The sequence below is a fragment of the Eumetopias jubatus genome, unplaced genomic scaffold, assembly GCF_037043125.1.
Source record: "Eumetopias jubatus isolate StellerSeaLion01/CBP00866 unplaced genomic scaffold, mEumJub1_p1.0 scaffold_17, whole genome shotgun sequence".
Taxonomy (NCBI): Eukaryota; Metazoa; Chordata; class Mammalia; order Carnivora; family Otariidae; genus Eumetopias; species Eumetopias jubatus.
This window is the reverse complement of record NW_028274823.1, coordinates 70,350,482-70,369,340: the sequence shown is the minus strand read 5'-3', so window position 1 is coordinate 70,369,340 and position 18,859 is coordinate 70,350,482. Positions and strand designations below refer to the sequence as shown.

The following is an 18,859-nucleotide window of genomic DNA, read 5'->3' as shown; positions in this document are numbered from 1 at the left end:
TGCCTGTCTTGTCTGTTATTTTCAATATTTGAAGTCAGATAGCAATGAAACTTGCAGACAGAGAGAATCCCAAGGCCACAGATGGGCTTTCTTCTCCCTTTGCATTGTGATATGAAGGAGAGACCACTGGATTTGAAGTCAGAAGAGCTGGATACAAATACTGGCTCCAAAGTTATCAGATGTATGACTGTGGGCAAGTCTCCAGGCCTCCTAGGGCCTTGACTTTCTCAAATATAGCAAACTGTTGATAAAAACACAGTTCTTACATGGCTGATCTGAGAACAAAATTAAATAATTTGAGCCTATGCCCTTAACCACTAAAGGAGGGATGTGGTGTCAGGCCAAGACAAAAGCCCTCCTGGGAGATATGGTTTTATATTCTTCTGGTTTTAAATACCAGAACTAATATCACGGGGTGGTTGTCAGAAAATTGTAAACGTGGACTGCTATAACCAAAATTTTGCCTGCATATAATTGTGAAGTAGTTTGGCACCAACTTTCAGTAAAATTGCAGTTCAGAGCAGAGGAGTTAAATTGTTTCAGTAATGGCAGGTAACTGCTATAACAAAGGTCTCCAAATAAAAACTTATTTCTAGTGCTCTCTTCGGCAACACATATACTAAAATTGGAAAGATACAGAGAAGATTAGCATGGCCCCTGCACAAGGATGACATGCAAATTCATGAAACATAGGGAGAGGTAGGGAAAAAGAAAATAAGACGAAATCAGAGAGGTAAACAAACCATAAGAGACTCTTAACTCTAGGAAACAAACTGAGGGTTGCTGGAGGGGAGGTGGGTGGGGGGATCACCCACTGGGTGATGGGCATAAAGGAGGGCACTTGATGTAATGAGCACTGGGTATTATAGGCAACTGATGAATCACTAAGCTCTACCTCTGAAACTAATACACTATATGTTAATTGATTAATTGATTTTAAATAAAAATTTTAAAAAAGAAAAAAACTTTTTTCTATCTTACTTGGTAGTCCAGTGTGTGTGTGAACGCGTGTGCATGTGTGCACATGCATGTGCACGATGCTTGCAGGGACCCAGGCTGCTTCCCTCTAGAAGACTGGCAATTATCTGGGCCTCTGAGCCCTTCACCGGATACACAGCATATGGACAGCTAGAGAGGAAACAGAGAGAGTGCAAGAAGAATGGCTCAGAAGACTTTCCAGGGGCCAGACCTGGAGGTGCTCTGGACACTTCTACCCATGTTCCCTTAGCCAGAACTCACATTGCCCCACCAACTGCAGAGAGACTGGGAAATAGAACTCAGCTGTGAGTCTAGGAGGAGATGAAAAATGGGATTTGGAGAATACATAGTATTATTGTCTTTGCCATATTCTATCCTTCTGGTCGTCGAATACCTGTTTTATCTTTCTCCCACAGTTATTCCTCCCCAAGAGAAACACATCCCATAATCCCATGCAGTCTCTGCATCCAGTTTATCGTTTTTTTCTTTTAAGATTTTATTTATTTATTTGACAGAGAGAGACACAGCGAGAGAGGGAACACAAGCAGGGGGAGTGGGAGAGGGAGAAGCAGGCTTCCCGCTGAGCGGGGAGCCCGATGCGGGGCTCGATCCCAGGACCCTGGGACCATGACCTGAGCCGAAGGCAGACGCTTAATGACTGAGCCACCCAGGTGCCCCTCTGAATCCAGTTTAATAATCACACTCAAATGATGTGCAGTCCTCCCCACCAGTTTACATGTGGCTAATGCCCTAAGAACTAAAATACATATGTCTTCCCGCATCCTCATAAACTGAACATGAAAGGTAGAACAAGAACAGGCTAATCACAGTACAAGTTTATATTTGCTAAGTTCATCTAGAACTGGACACAAATTGAAAACTGTAGTGTTGAACTCCTGCTGGGCAGACATTGTGAAGAACCTCTCCTTCCACCTCTTGGTTTGGCCATTATATTAGTTATCTCTTGTTGCATAGCAAAATACCTTAAAACTTAGCAGCTGAAAGTAATAAATGCTTATTTATTTACAGTTTCTGAGGGTCAGGAATCTGGAAGTTGCTTTGCTGAGTGGTTTTGGCTCAGGGTCTCTCCTGAGGTTTCAGTTAATATGTTGGCTGGGGCTGTTGCCATCTGAAGGCTTGACTGGTGCTGAAGGAGCTGCTAACCCACACAACTGTGGGCTTGAGGACTCAGTTCCTCTCTGGCTGTTGGTGAGGAGGGTCTCAGTTGCTCATGATATAGAGCTGTCCATAGGACTACTTAAGTGTTCTCATGGTACAGCAGCTAGCTTCCTAGGGTGAGCTATTTAAGAGAGAAAGAAGGAAACCACAATGCCCTTTTAAAAATCTTAATTTCAAAAGTCATACATTATCCCCTCACCTTACTCTATGTGTTAGAAGCAAGTTTAGATATTTCAAAACCATCACAACCATGATTCTGCCTTCTGGAAGAATGCCCAAGTCCATTGTTTCTGTATTAGTTCTGTGTTAGTAACCACACCCAGAGCATTTTTCCTAGACATAATTCCTATTATTATTTTTCTTTCCCCCATTACTATTTTTATTAATTATTCTTCTCAATAATTATTTTTCTGCTGGATCCTCATTCCTCTTTGTCAACTTAATGGTGGCCATTTTGATATTATTCAAGAAAATTATTGGGAAAACAATACCCTTAATGTGATCATTGATGGAGGACTGGATTATTTTATTCAGCTTAGAAGTTTGCTGGACTTTTGACTTTAGAAATAGTTGGGTTTTCCACCCCCCGCTTTTTTAAAAAAGATCTTATTTATTTATTAGAGAGAGAGAGAACAAGCAAGGAACAGCAGGCAGAGGGAGAAGCAGGCTCCCTACTGAGCAAGGAGCCTGATGGGGGACTCGATCCCAGGACCCTGGGATCATGACTTGAGCCAAAGGCAGATGCTTAACTGACTGAGCCACCTGGGTGTCTCAGGTTTTCCAGCCCTCCAACACCCAAATTTCCAGACTGTATTTCCTTTCATTCTGCTTACTCATTGGTCAGGTCTTTCTGATCTCTTATTTTACTTATATATCTTGCCCAAAGAAGCCAGTAGTGGCTATTGCACACTACCACACTGGTTCTTTCCAATTAATTCCTCTAAAGCCCCCTGCTTGGTAGGCAAATGGTTTCCACATTATTGCAGGTGGCAGTTTTATGAAGTGCTTTACCACCACATAACATGGGGTGCTATCTTTCCAGACTCTGATCCTGGTTCCCTCATGCCTGTCACACAACTGTTAAGCTAAAACCATATTTAATTTTCATGGTGGAAACTCATTTCAGGACTCTAATGACCATATTGGTCAGGTTTTGGTCTAAAACTACTCTGTATTTTAGTAGAAAAAGATGAAATATAAGGAATTATGTGCTTATAAAATTGTTGGAAGGGTCAAGGGTACAACAGTCAGGAGAAACACTCCTGGATTTGAGAACATTAGGAAGTGCTGGAATTGTAGGAAGTCACCACTGGGAAGTCTGCTACTTGCTGAATTGAAGCAGGTGATTTCTGGGAGCTTGCCTAAACACCACGAGCCCTGTGACTTCTGTTTGATCATACACCTACCCACTGCTATTAGAGAAGAATAATACTTTATTCTTTCTCTTCCAAATCTTCCAAATTTTATCTTCCAGTGCCTCTCAATGGGATAAGCTAGACCAGAAACTTCCCTGGATGAGAGAATAAGATATAATTTCCAGAGTTTCAGCCCCTGTGATACAGGAATGATCAGAGGTGATAATAGTGCTGAGGATCAGGAGACAGTAGGAGAAGGGCAGCATCCTGGAGAAAATAATACTTGAGTAAGGAAGCGGAGATAGGGTTTGAATATGTAAAGAGAAGAGATGATACCTTTGCAAGTGAGTGGAACCATATGACTAGATCACACGTATGACAACTTGCATAGTAGTTTTTGGCCCAAATGCACTCCATAAACGTGTGACAAATGAATGTAGGTGGGATGAGTGTACTATATTCATGGACGGAGACATCTGAATGGGAAAAAAAGAGTGGATGAGGTCTAGAAGGGTGTGATGCCATCTCACTCAGTGTTTTATAGTTTTCAAAGTTCACCTATATAATCTTTGGTCCTTTCAAGTAAGAGCAGGGTGGGGTGGATAATCAGGGAGCTTGACAAGAGGTGCGAGAGTTCAGGTGAAGGGTGGGAGAAGACCACTGGCATTTACTGAACACTCATTACATCTAGGCTCTTTACATATCTCTCCTTGTTACCTTTGCCTTGTCTACTAAGTAGCTTCACCTTGTTCATCTTCACCTCAACATGCTCACTTTTACCCCTATATATTCACCTTGTTCATCTTTACCTGTACATACTTCAGGACAATCCTAGCTGAATGCAGTTTTATTGTTCACTTTCCAGTGAAAAAGACGGATGCTTAGAAAACTTAGGCAATTTAGGACAATGCCTGAATTTGAACTTAGGTCTGCCTGACTTCTGGTCCCAGTGATTTAACCTGAAATCTAACCCAAGATTTCCTCTTGGGCAAGAGAGGGCCAGGCATTCCGTGTCTCAGGAACAGGACTTGACTTGGTAACAAACTGTGTAGGCTGTCTCCAGGGAGCAGAAGTCCTTATCTGGCCAGCACTGATTCCCTCCTCCAGGTTACAGTTTCCAGTTCCATAAGAAGAGGGGATTGGACTAGAGCTAACTGCGGCGAGTGGGTCACGTGGTCCCTGCCTGTCCCTGTGGATGTGGCTTCATGGGCACAGCCACAACCCTCTCACTACTACTGTGGGGCTCTTGCTGTACCACAGTGGAGCTGAGTTGTGACAGGGACTGTAGGGTCTGCAAAGCCAACATATTGACCCTCTGGCCCTTTACAGACTTTCCGACCCCCTTGGACTAGAGGATCTGGAAGGGCTCTCCCAGGTTGGTACTATGAATTACAAGGTCAGTTCTTAAATTCCCTGATTAGCTGTCAAGCCCTTGCCCATGGATCATTTGCTTCAAGAAATATTTGTACCAATTTCCTTTACACGAGATCTCTTGCAGTCTGTGTGGTGGGGTGTGACCCCTGACACTGCTGAACATCCTTGTTGCCCACAGCCCACTGCTCCCAGACAGGAGGACCCTGGACACCAAATTTCAGCACTGGGCACGTCTCCTCTACCTTGGGTAGAAAGCGTGACCTCCGGGAAAGTAGCAGGCCCTGGCAAATGTCCAGGAAGTACATCGCCTGCTGTTGAGAAGCACAGGGGACTGAGACCCCTCACAGCCTCATGATTCTGGTGAGGCTGAGCAGCAGGGGAGCATGCTGGGCAGAGGGATGTGAGCTGGGTGGAGCCGTCCTGGCCCATCCTGGGTGGCAGATGGGGTCTGCGTTGCCCATAGGCAAGGTTCTGTGTTAAGGGCGTTGTTCAGTTATATCTACTTATGATGTAAGGTTCTTTATTAAAACTTAGTAACTACATTTCTGTCTTTCTTGCATTAATCAGTGACGTTCTTAAAATGAATTGGATCGCCTTTCTGTATGCATTGTTTAGAAATTTTAAAAACATGTTGGAAAGGTCTGTTTTTAAGGATTTTTTTAGTCTCAGCTTTATATACTGTACAACTTACCCATGTAAAGTACCCAGTTTAATGGCTTTTAGTATGTTCACAGAGCTGTGCATCCTTCACCACAGTCAATTTTAGAACATTTTTATCACCACAAAAAGAAGTCCTACCCCCGTTATAGTCATCCCTCATTTCTCCCTACCATTTAGCCCTAGACAACCACTAATCTACTTTCTATCCCTATGGACTTACCTTTCCTGGATATTCCATATAAATGGAATCATTCAACATGTGGTCTTTTGCGATTGGTTTCTTTCACTTAGCGTACTGTTTTTAACGTTCATCTATGTTGTGGCATGTATTGGTACTTCATTCCTTTTTATGGCCAAATAATATTTGCTTGTATGGATATATCACATTTTTAAAATCCATGATCAGCTAATGGACATTTGGGTTGTTTTCACTTCTGGCTATTATGATTAGTTCTACTGTGAGGATTCACATGCAAACTTTCATGTGGACATATATTCTCATTTCTCATATCCAGCAGTGAAACTGTGGGGTCATACAGTAAATGTGTTAACCTTTTGAGGAACTGGTGGATTGTTTTCCAAAGTGGCTGCACCATTTTAAGTTCCTACCAGCAACACTTGAGGGGTCCAGTTTTGCTACTTTTTTTTTTTTTTTTTTGCCAATGCTTGTTATTATCTGTCTTTTTTATTATAGTTACCCTAGTGTGTGTGAAGTGGTATCTCATTGTGATTTTGATTTGTGTTCCCCTAATGACTAATGATGTTGAACATCTTTTCACATGCTTATTGGGCATTTGTGTATCTTCTTTGGAGAACTCCCTATTCAAACCCATTTTTAAGTTGGGGTTGTTTGTCTTTTTATTATTGAGTTGTAAGTGCTCTTAGTGTGTTGTATGATATCAGATATGTGATTTGCAAATATTTCCCCCCATCCTTTGGGTTGTCTTTTCATTTTTCTAATATTTCCAAGTTTTTAAAGTGTATAGATACCAGGGTTTCTGTAGGTATTACACTTAAGTGGTTTTCAGGAAGGAAGTCACATAATGATGCAAATATTTCCAGACATTGGTTTTAAAAATGCCTTCTCCAACACATAACTTCCTTTCTAAAAGAGTTCTCACTCTTGGTTACAACTTTTCTTTTACCTTGAAGGCTAAGAGTGTTTTAAAATTTTATTTTTATAATCTTAAAATATGTTGGCAGGCAAACTGTTGAGTGTCATCATAGAAAATGTCAGCCTACTTGGAACACCTTGTACAAGAAGAACATTTGGGTTGGTAAGTCTTTTACGTATCTTGCCATGAGGCAACCATTGTGGTATACAGTCTCATGATCATTCTGAATGAAAGTTTAAAGGTCTTGTTTTTGTAAAACTAACCACATCAGAGAAATCCAACGGCACTTACTGTTGTGTCATGACATCCACTTCTATGCCACAGTAACTTGTCTGCAAATGAACTTCAAGTGAGGGGTTTTATTTGTAAACCTAACCCTAGAATTTCTTATATTAAAAAAAAAAATTCTGGTTAAAGCAGAATTTTACACAGTCTTCCCGTAAGACTTTATTTTTATTAAAGATATCATTAAATAGTGAGTACATCTCCGGGGCATCTTTTAGCAGCTCATAATAAAAGACTTTTTAAGACACATTGCATTACTGTTACAGAATCTAACAAATACTATAAGCCAAAACATGTTAGGGACATCTGTCTTTTCATCTAATTGTATAATAAACTTCCTCAAACTAATTAATTTGCTTTGATGCTTGCTTCTTCAAATGCTCAATGAGATTTGAACTTGTGTCTTTCAGTAGTATCTGCTAACAAAGGATTACATTTTAGTTTGTTGCTATTGTTTTTCATACTTTATTTCAGTCATCCTTTCCCCAGCAGGAAAAGAAAAGTGTGTTTCCCAAATACGTGATTTTGTAAGTCTACTGCTATGAAATGAGAAGACTTGAAAGGAATTTTAAATTTTATCATTAAGTTCAGTGAGCTTTTCAAAGTTGGTGGATTAAATATTTCCTCACTTTAAACATTGCTGAAGAACTGATAGAGGTTTGCCCTTGCATCTATATTCTCACTTAGATTTTAAATGTCTCTCTCATCATGATGGTTTCACGTTATCATTAGCCAGTATCTTCACATAATATACACTTAGGGGAGATTAAGAGTGGCTATAAATCCATTCTTCAAATCATCTTCTTGATTATTTCAGTATTTGTGGCTGATTATCCATCAGGTCTAATTAGATGGTCACTATTTTTACTTGCGAATGTGATTGATGGAGGGTTTGTATCAGGGATAGGAAAAGGGTCATCTCTGCCATTTTCTGGTTGTTCACTGGGCTTATATGATTATTTTTATCTTCACTCTGTAGTTTTCTTGCAGGAATCTTTTAAGGTCATCTTGTAAGAGTGAATCTAGTTCAGACTAGACAGTCTAACTGGGCACATGTTACTGTGCCACAGGAGTTACTGTAGGGGATAAATGAGTGAATGAGAACCCCATGTCACCTCTTCCAGGGTCCCTCAGGACACTTGTGCATTGCACTCAACCTGGGACGGTCTGATGTGCCAGAAAAGCAAAAGCAGCAACTTCAATCATGGACTAAATAGCATAAAACCATCTCCTCATTTTGTAAGCTAAAAATCAAATTTCTAACATTTCTTTCCATCCCTAGTAGATTGTTGTGCCTAGTCTTGAGGTACATGTACCCTACTTTGGAGACCAACTACTCTAAACATTAGACCAAAGTAACATTTTAGGACAAAGATAGTAAACAAGTCTGATACATATTTGTTTTTCAAAAAGAAAAAAAATCCAAACTCCCTAAAGGCATGCCTGTTTGACAAATGCATTGTTTAATAGTTTTATTGGAAACCTAGTTTTTAAAACAAACTAATCTAAGTAGATAAGGGAAGCTTGCGATCCTATGACGGATGAAGCCATGTGTAAAACAAATGATCGGTCCCTAACTGTGTTTCATAATTTTGGACTTTATGTTTTTAACCCCAGATGTAGAGGGCTGAGCTAATTATACTTCTTGGCTCAGGGCACATTATCATCGTCTGTACAAGATCCCACTCTGGTTTCTAATTTTCATTATTCATTTCTTTTTATAGGCATTTCCCACTTCCACTTTCTTTCCTTCATAGGCAACCCTTCCCCATTTTGGATCTGTATCTCTGCCTTTTTATTTGTAAACAAACATAGTTTGTACAATAAACAGTTCATGCATAAGCTATACATAAACTAAGTATACATGTATTTTATAAAACATGGGGTATAGTTTTGCATGCGTTTTTAAAATCTATAAAATGGTAATGTGCTCTAGATCTAATTCTGTTTCCTTTTTTTACTCAACACTGTGTTTCTGAGGTCTGTCCATATTGCTGTGTGTACGTCTGGTGTGTGTCTCTCACAGCTGCATAGGATTCCACAGTGCTTATCCACCCTATGATGTATGTGGCTTCATCTGGAAATGGATGCCTAGATCGCCCTACTTCCCCACCACTACAACAAACTGAGACGAGCATCCATGTATTCATCCCCTTCTAGGACATCTAGGAGAACTTGGTATAGATTGAATGTCTGTGTTCTGAAATTCACACGTTCAGGTCCTAACCCCAACATGATTAGGGAGTAGGGCCTCTCAGAAGTGATTAGATCATGAGGGCAGAGCCCTTACGAATGGGATAAGTGCCTTTATGAAAGAGACTCCACAGCGTTCTCTGAACCCTTGTACCAGGTGAGGACACAGGGAGAAGACAGCCACCCGTGAACCAGGAAGGACAGCCACCCGTGAACCAGGAAGGACAGCCACCTGTGAACCAGGAAGGACAGCCACCCGTGAACCAGGAAGGACAGCCACCCGTGAACAAGGAAGGACAGCCACCCGTGAACCAGGAAGGACAGCCACCTGTGAGCCAGGAAGTGATTTCTCCCTAGACACTGAACCTGCTAGAACCTTGATCTGGGACTTCCCAGCCTCTCAAACTTCAAGAAATCAATTGTTGTTGCTAAGCCACCTGGTTTATGGTACTCTGTTATAGCAGTGCTCAGGAGCTGGCTTGCTGGGTCCTGAAGTATCCATATACATAAATGGAGTAACAACCATCAGGCTGTTCATCACATGGCTGCACCAATTTGTAGTAGAGCAGTTAACCCCCTGCAGCCTCCTGTCCAGCTTTTCAGTTGTTGCCAATCCAGTAGGCATAATGTGATATTTTGTTGTTTAATTTTCATTTTTCTGAGAATGGTGAATTTGAATATCTCATCCATGTGCTTGTCAGCCCTTTTGGATCTCCTCTTCTGTGAATTGCCCATTTCTATACTTGGCATGCACACTCTTTTTCTGTTGGGCTTCCTTGTTCTATGCTTGCTGATTTGCAGGAGTTCCTTACGTATTCTAAATATCAGTCCTTTGTTTTTAGACACATTTTATTTATTTATTTATTTAGTTAGTTAGTTAGTTAGTTAGTTAGTTAGTTATTTTTTAAAGATTTTATTTGTCAGAGAGAGAGAGAGGGAGAGAGCATAAGCCGGCAGAGGGAGAAGCAGGCTCCCCACTGAGGAAGGAGCCCAATGTGGGACTCGATCCCAGGACACTGGGATCATGACCTGAGCTGAAGGCAGACACTTCCCTGACTGAGCCACCCAGGTGTCCCTTTAGACACATTTTAGACACACTTTAGCAAGTATCTTGTCCCAATCTCTCACTACTCTGTGGCGTGGCTGTGCAGCATAGTAGTTAAGAACGTGGCTCTAGGGGCACCTAACTTGCTCAGTTGGTAGAGTGTGTGACTCTTGATCTCGGGGTTGTGAGTTCAAGCCCCTTGTTGGGTATAGAGCTTACTTAAAAAAACAAAAAGGAAGAAAGAAAGAAAGAAAGAAAGAAAACATGGCTCTAGATGTTCTAGATGTTTGCATCTAGATGGCCTGGGTTTGTCTTCTGGCTATGCCCATTACCTCTGTGATCCTGGGAATGTTACCTCTGTGCAGTTCAACACCTTATCTGTAAAATGGGGATAAAAAGACGACCCACTCCATAGGCTGCTAAGAACATTACATCAGTCAATATTTTAAAGCACCTAGATCAGTGCTGGCTGTATGTAGTATAGGAATATTTGTTAAATAAGTACAAAATATTCACTTTGCTCTGGAGTTCTTAGTTGAACAGAACTCCTAAATTTTGATGCAATCATATTCATCAATATTTTATGTTTTGTGCTTTGGGGATTCTGTTTAAGTTATTCTCCATTCCTAGTGAACAAAGGTTTTCTTCTACATTATCTTCTATAAAACTTACAATCCTACTTTCCACATTGGGGTGTTGAACCATCTGGCTTCCATCATTTCATATGGCTTTAGGAAAGCATCCAGCTTTATTTTTTGCCATACTGTGAGTCAGTTTCCTAAGCCCATCCCAGGATGTCCTGGCCTCAGTGATTGCAGTTCACCTTTATCACAGCCCCAAACACACCTGCGCTGGTGGAGCTCTCTGTCATGCTTGTTGCCATTACTGCTGTTGAGCTGTTACCATGTGGACTTATTAGTGGGGCTTTAGGAAAGGTAGTAATATCTAGTAGGTTAGTTCCTCTTCTTTTTCAGTATAGACTTAGCTGTATATAGATATTATTCTTTCATATACATCTTAGAATGTGTTTATCAAATTCCTTGTAAGGTTCAGCTATCTTTTTACTTGTATAGCATTGAACTTAATACGTTTATTTGGGAGAAAACAGATATGTTTAAAATATGATGTTAACCCAGATGAGATCATGAAATGTCACCCTACTTATTCAGCTCTTTTAAAATGTCCTTTAAAAGAATTAAATTTTGTTTTCCACAGAAGTCTGAGATATTCTTTAAGTTCATTCTTGGACATAATTTTTGCCACTATGTTAATCATTTCTTCTTACTATCATTCTCTTGTTGATTTTTGGTGATAAAGAGAAATGCTCTAGTGATTTTACTTAGTTTTTCTTGTCTCTGGCAATTTTTATGGAATCCATTTGGTTCCTTAATATAGATGATTCCATTGTCTGCAAATAATGGTATTTTTTTCTTTTCCCTTCTAAATTTTATGTTCTTCCTCTTTTTAAATAAATTTCCTGTTGGCTGAGACCTCTAGGACTGTGTTAAAGGATGGTGGTGATGGGAAAGCATTATCTTACTTTCAGTCTTAAAGGGAGTGAGGCTAAAATTTTTCCTTAAGCATAACTTTTGCAAGTTTGTAAGTTTTCTGGTATAAAACTTTTTCTGAATTAAGGCATTTCCTTTCAATTTGTAATTTGTTCAGTTTCTTAAGAGCTTTTTAAAAAATTATAAATACATACTGAACTTTAACAACTGTGTTTTTTGTAAAAAATTGAGATAATCATAGAATTGTTCTTTTTTATTCGAGTAATGTTAAAACTACATTGACAGATCTTTTTATTTTTTATTTTTATTTTTTTAAGGATTTTATTCAGGGCACCTGGGTGGCTCAGTCGTTAAGTGTCTGCCTTCAGCTCAGGTCATGATCCCAGGGTCCTGGGATCGAGCCCCGCATCAGGCTCCTGGCTCAGCGGGAAGCCTGTTTCTCCTTCTCCCACTCCCCCTGCTTGTGTTCCCTCTCTCGCTGTGTCTCTCTCTGTCAAATAAATAAAATCTTTAAAAAAAAAATAAAGATTTTATTCATTTATTGAGAGAGAGAGAGTGCACACGTGCTCATCAGTGTGTGGTGGAGGGGAGGGGCAGAGGGAGAGAGAGAATCTCAAGCAGACTCCCCGGTGAGCGTGGAGCCCATGTGGGGCTCCATCCCATGACCTGAGATCATGACCTGAGCTGAAACTAAGAGTCCAACGCCCAACCAACTGAGCCACCCAGGTGCCCTCAGATCCCAGGGATTTTAAACTTGAAGACCCAACCAAGGAACAACCTTGAGAAGCCAGCAGGCACACCCATGGTGTTGGACCCCTGTTTGCTACTCTGTCACCATGGAACAATGGCAGGGCACCTGCCCCCACCTGGCAGGGACTTAGATTGGAACCCTCTGCACACAGAGCTTGGGACGCTCTCAGCCTGGCTCTCACCTAGCCTGGGGTGGCCTGGGATACATGTTTACCTTTGTGAAACTTTGATTTCCACCCATGTTTAAAAGGTAGAAAATCAGCCTTGATCTCTACCCATTCCTATTTGGTTCTGGTTTAAACTGATTTATTTAAAAATCCTTTTGCCTCAGCCCAGCGATTCAGGTTTTAATTATCTGTCATGAGCAATGTGTTTTTGTGTTCTGCTCTTCCCTCTCCTTAAAATGATTTACCTTCAGAGAATTGCTAATGAATTCCACTTGAGATAAAAGTTGGGACTCATCTGGCCATTTCCTGAGTGTATTTTCCAAGGCAGGGGTTATATTGCAGCCCCATCTCAAGGTCCTGTGAGGGTGGGATGAGGAGACCAGGCCTTGGACAGATGCCCCGTGAGCTCTGAGCTGCAGGTGCTGCAGTGTGGGCCTTGCACAGGTGAAAGCATTTGTCTATGCATGAGCATGTGTGTAACACAGGGAAATGGACCCTTTGAGATTCTGAAAGTAAGTCCAATCTGAGTTCTCCGTATTTTATAAATATTAATCATCTAGAGAAGTGGTGGTTTCCTGATGGCTCCTGGAATTTGCTTCATCCCTTGAGTTCCACTTTGTGCCCCGTAACCTGTACCCATTTAGATTGTGCTGGCATTTGAGCTTGGTTGGACATGGCTGGAAAGGTTGATTAATTACTCCTTTGTTCCTGTGGTTTGATCTGAGAGCACATAGGGAGGACTGACCTTTGGAGGCTGTTGTGCTGCTGGGGTGCCTGGGGCCTTGTGCATGGCTGGTTATCCTGGCCTCCCAAGATTTAGGTCCCTGAAGCAAATTGACTGAAGCTTGGTGTTCTTTTGCTTACTCTTTGTCCCTGCAGAGTGAACAGTTTTACAACTTCCTGAGCTGCTGCTTCTTTTTTTTTTTATTTTAAAGATTGTATTTATTTATTTGACAAGAGAGAGAAACAGTGAGAGAGGGAACACAAGCAGGGGGAGCAGGAGAGGGAGAAGCGGGAACGCTGAACAGGGAGCCCGATGCGGGGCTCGATCCCAGGACCCTGGGATCATGACCTGAGCCGAAGGCAGACGCTTAACGACTGAGCCACCCAGGCGCCCCCTCCCTGAGCTTCTTTTTGAAGACTTAGGAAGGACTGGACTTCTGAGCCGAGTCAGATGGGGACAGAGGCAGAGTTTGTGCAGCTCAGGCACAAGCCCTGTTGCTGGTGCTAGTGACCATAGCAGTGGCTTCTCCGTGAGACCAAGATGTTAGGGATGGTGGCAGGGGGAGCTCCTTGCCATTCTTGGAAAGGCAGCTTAGCATGTGTTTCTTCAGCCGTAAACCATTTACTGTCCTGTGCGAAATCCCCGTGCTTGGGCTGGAGTAGGTGTTGCGTGGTACAGCCAAGCTCTTTCTAATACAGAAGAAACTTGTTACAAAGCATGCATATGAAGTGGTTTATTAATCATTTCATTCTCTTGCAAGAGAAAAGGGAAGTATGAAGATATTGAGGGCCTGGCTGGACAGGCAGGCAGGGAAAATTTGGGGAAAGCCACAACAGACAGTTGGAAGGTGACCAGAAAACCCAGAGCTCAACCTTGACCACTTCCCACTCTCGCTCCGAGAGCTGATTGGGAGAGGGTTCCTGCATGTGAGTGTCCTTGTGGACTGTGCATGACCTCTGCCAGGTGTGGCTAGGGTGTTCCTGCAGGTATGGGGCATTTGCCTTGTTACTTGGACACAAAATAAAAGGGAATGTCACCAATTCATGAAAGCCCTACCTCTGGCCACACTTATGTTCTCTCTCATGTTCTTGACTACTCTGTTGGCTGACCTGTTTAATGGGGTCATGGTACTGACTTCATGGGTTGTCAAGAGGTTTAAATGCATCTAATGCACCCCCCACCCCATATTTGTGAACTCAGGAAAGAGTGTAGATGAAAATCCTCCCCACTGCCCAGCCTTGACTCTACTCTGCATCCTGATGGCCTTATGTCCATGTGGTGGACACCCTAATTTCCTGCCCCTGCAGACAGCTGTTCAAGCCTAGGAGTTCACTCATCTACAGGGTGTTCTGTCCTTTGGACGATGGACTCAGGGAAGAGGTCTGTGTGGCCCTGGCAGCTGACCCACATTTGGGGGCAAGAGCTTCAGGAGTCTGGCCTGGAAGGGAAGGTGCACCTGGTTCCCTGACCCCCCGGACTCCTCACCCCACAGGGAGAGAGTGGCCAGATGGGAGCCTGGGCAGGACCCTCTCCAGTGGGAGACTCAGGGGCTTGAATGGCTCAGTTCTAAGGGTGGTGCTGTGGCAAACCATACCCTATTAGGACACTTTCTGATGCAAGGAAAAACCTAACTCCCTCTAACCAGCTTAAGGAAAAGGGGGACTTATTTGCCTCAATTAGGAAAAACAGAAATGGAGTGGCTTTGGGCACAGTTGGATCTAAGGACTCAAAGAGGGAGGTCGAGGCATCTCTTTTTCCTCATGTCCTGTCTCAGCCCTGGGGTGCCAGTGGATGGACTCAGTCTCCTCATGAGGACAGGCCTGTTCCTTGTACAGCAGAAGAGGGGCACACAGATCACACCAGTGTAACAACACCAGAACAAAAAGACTTTTCATTGTGCCCATTGGAAATACCAGGTCACATGCCCATCCCTGGGCCAATCACGGTGTCTAAGTAGAAGGTATTAGGATGTGCCAGGCCAGGGCAAGTTTTGGGGTGGGATATGGCAACGGTGGAAGCCCTTGGAGAGAGGGAGGAGCAATTCTCCAACAGAGGGAGGTGCTGTGAGAAGAAGGTTGTGAGGTGTGAGCAGAGGGGGCCGGATAGGCAAAACGACCTGTGGGCCACTCCCCACCCCCGGCCCTGCCTAGGGCAGAATCTGCTCAGCCTGGCAGAGGAGGCAGGTCAACCCCTCATTCTTCCTGTTTCCTCCTTGGAAGGCATTTATCATGAATAGTCTTGTGCAAAGGAGTCACTAAAATTTTCCGTATTTGTCTTTATCCCCAGTGGAGGTTTGATACTCTTTTTCCAATTCTCCATAAAAGTGGGAGCCTAATAATATATGAAAATACAGGGAAAAGCTGAACCTATGGATTTGAACTCTGATCTTGCTCCGACTCGCCCCACAACTCCCCACCTCCCATGGTTTCCCCCTCTCCTTCTCTTCTGCTCCCCTTTTATCTTCCCTTCCTGTCTCCTCCATCCCCCATCTTCCCCCCCCGCCCCGTTCTCTCCTTCTCGGTCTGTCTATCCCCCTTCACCCCCATTCCCAGTAGATTTCCTTCATTTCTTGTTCATCAGCTGGATTCACATGTGAACAGATGTTTTGACCATTGACTTTGCCTAAGTGCTCAAAGTAGCCAGCTAGCAAGTTCAGTACAGTGGCATGTAGTGAAATGCCAAGCAAAGGTAAAATTGTCTTTGATTTTTCTGCTTGTTTGTCATTACATTGTTTTAAGGTAAGTTTCTCTCTCGCAGCTGCAGGCTATATTTTTCTTAGGGTGTAAGTTTAAGGGATTTCCTCTACCCACATCCAATATAAGGTCTTAAGCCTTGGATCCAATTACTTCCTGATTGGATTTGCATGCTTCTTCCTCAATTAGGTAAATGAGCTGTCATTTCACCCATGGGGCATGTCCTTGGCTCCTTTTGAAGGTAGCCCTGAAGTTCTCTGGTTTTCCTTTGGGTGGGTGTATCGAAGCTGAGCCTGCAATTAAACGTCCGCTTCAACTGTCTGTGGACAAGAAGCCCCTTCCTGGTATGTGGACATCGGCACCCTGTGACACGAGATGCTGGATGAAGCTGGCTCTGGGTGGTGCTCACCGATGGTGCAGCCTCTGCCGTGGAGCCGGAAGCTTGAAGGACAGAATTTAGGACAGAGAAGAAGGAAGAACTGCAGTTAATAAATATATGAAGCTGACGCAGTCTGGAAATATTAATCTGGATGTCCAGAGTCTTAGATAGCAGAAATGTGGTGGGCCATCAGGGGTGTCTTTTGGTAATTTTATTAAGATGCTCCATTTGAAATGTTCCTAGAATCATCACATGACAGGCAGGGCACCATCTAGCTGAGTGTTTCACCACGGGGTCCTGCTGATCGGGACAATTGCTTGTGTGTGGGACTGACACCTGCACTGCAGGGCATTTAGCATCCTAGGTCCCCGGGCCCTGAAGGCTGGGAGCCCCTTCCCTGTTCATGGTGCCAATCAAAATGTTCCCACACATTTCCATAAACTCTCTACAGTTCTCACTTTTTGGACAAGGAACTGAGGTTAAGAGAATTGAAGCTTGCCCCAAAACAATAGGTTGGTGGGGGCTTGACTCCCATCTGATGCACTTTCTACTTCTACCAGGTCAATTTGCGCAGTGAGGGGCCTCAGCTAGGCAGAGGGGCCACGGAGAAATGTCCTTACTTTGTTCCATGGTTGGTATTGGAGGACTGAGTGTGTGCTCTCGTGCTTTCTCTGTCTGTCTCTCCCTCTGTCTCTGTCTGTCTCTTTCTCTCTCACACACACACACCCACCCATCCACACAGACAATTACCTTTCTCTGAGGATCTTCCTGTGTTTCCTCTGACGCTTTTAGCCCTCCCCAAAGTGGCCTTGAAATGCTAAGGCTTCTTGCATCAAGCCACAGATCAGAACACAGGATTTGTTATTCCTTTTCATTTCACTGTTGGACAAGAAATTTAGACATAATGGTGAGCCTTTTTTATTTCCTTTTTAATCCAACAGAATGGTATATATAGACTTGCTAGACCATGAGCTCCTTTAGGACTGGATCTTATCATCCTCACATTTGTGTTTCCAGGGGCAACCGCAGTGCCTCACACACCACATAAGAGTAAGTGTGCTGAATGAATGGATGTGTGCTGTGTGATGAATGAATGAATGGGGGATGGGCAGACCTCAGGCTGTCCTGAAGGGCCATACAGTTCCTATCAACATTGACCCCACAAGATCACAGTAACAGGGCATTGCCCGAAGTCAAAGGGCACAGAGACCTCGGAGGTAATGTTGAACAAGCTACCGTGAGGTGTTAACACTGAGAACACGGCCCATTGTTTGGAGTTATGAGTAAGCAGGGACTCATATATTAGACAGAACAGTCTCAGGAAGTTGGCTACTAATCCACTTGAATATTAACATTAATCACATTATAGATCCTTTCCTAACCAGAACTTAACTGACTAGACCCATGAGGTGAATGACGTTTTCCTTTCTACATTTAACTTTCAGGAGAAGATATTAGACAGTTTTTTGCTGAGACAACGAACAACCCATGTCTCTCAGTGTTTTCTTCTCTTTCATGGCCTGCCTTTGCCCCAGGTCAGGTCAGGTCTGGGAACACCTGGGTGGAGAAGCCTGGACTCCTCCCAGGGACCAAGCAAACCTTTGGGAACATTCGCAGTTTTGCCTGGACTTGGCATGGTCGTGCACGTTCACATTTAATCTGCAAGTCTCACGTCGCAGCTCAGCATTGTGTGGGCCAATGTGTGTGTGTGTGTGTGTGTGTGTGTGTGTGTGTGTATGTGTGTATTTTCTTGATTCCAAGAGATCATCAATTCTAAGATACATCTTGACCAATTAATAGCCTTTTACAAACAAAAGAAGTACTTTCAGTGGAAAGATGAATTCATTTCAGAAATAGTAAAATGTGATAAATTTTTAAATTGCAAAAACATATATATCATTCTCAAAGTGGGACCGTACTGTACATACTATTTTGTAACACTTAAAATTTATATTGTAACTATCTCTCCTTTCCATTAATGCAGTCCTACAACATAATTTTAGATGACTGTAATCATTAACTTAAATCTCTATATGGATAAACATAAAATACATGCCTAAATCTGTTAAAAAATTTGAAAATTTTTTTCACAGTTTATTCTGCAATTAACTTTTTGGTTACTAATATATGTGCATACTTATGATAATTTTCTTAGGATAATATTGTAACATTGTTAATGATTGTTATATGTTAATGATTATCTTGGGTTTTTTTGTTTTGTTTTGTTTTGTTTTTAGTGGTTGCCATAGGGCCTAGCGTGTGCATCTTCTTAGAATGTATTTCAGATTTATTAACTAAGTATGATTTACTAACTTAATTCCAGTGAGATATAAAAACACTCCTCCTGTGTAAGTCTATTCTCCCATTCCCTTTTCTATACTACTGTTATACACATGACATTTATGTATGTTACAAACCTAACAATACATTGTTATAATTATTACTTTATATACT

General features: G+C 42.4%; 1 non-coding gene across 1 annotated transcript; it reads left to right on the top strand.

The window, feature by feature from the left end:
- The first annotated feature begins 595 nt into the window (after nt 1-595).
- Nucleotides 596-702, top strand: LOC114210378 (U6 spliceosomal RNA). The gene has a single exon (XR_003609518.1). It is a non-coding gene; the product is annotated as a U6 spliceosomal RNA (small nuclear RNA).
- Nucleotides 703-18,859: the final 18,157 nt, after the last annotated feature.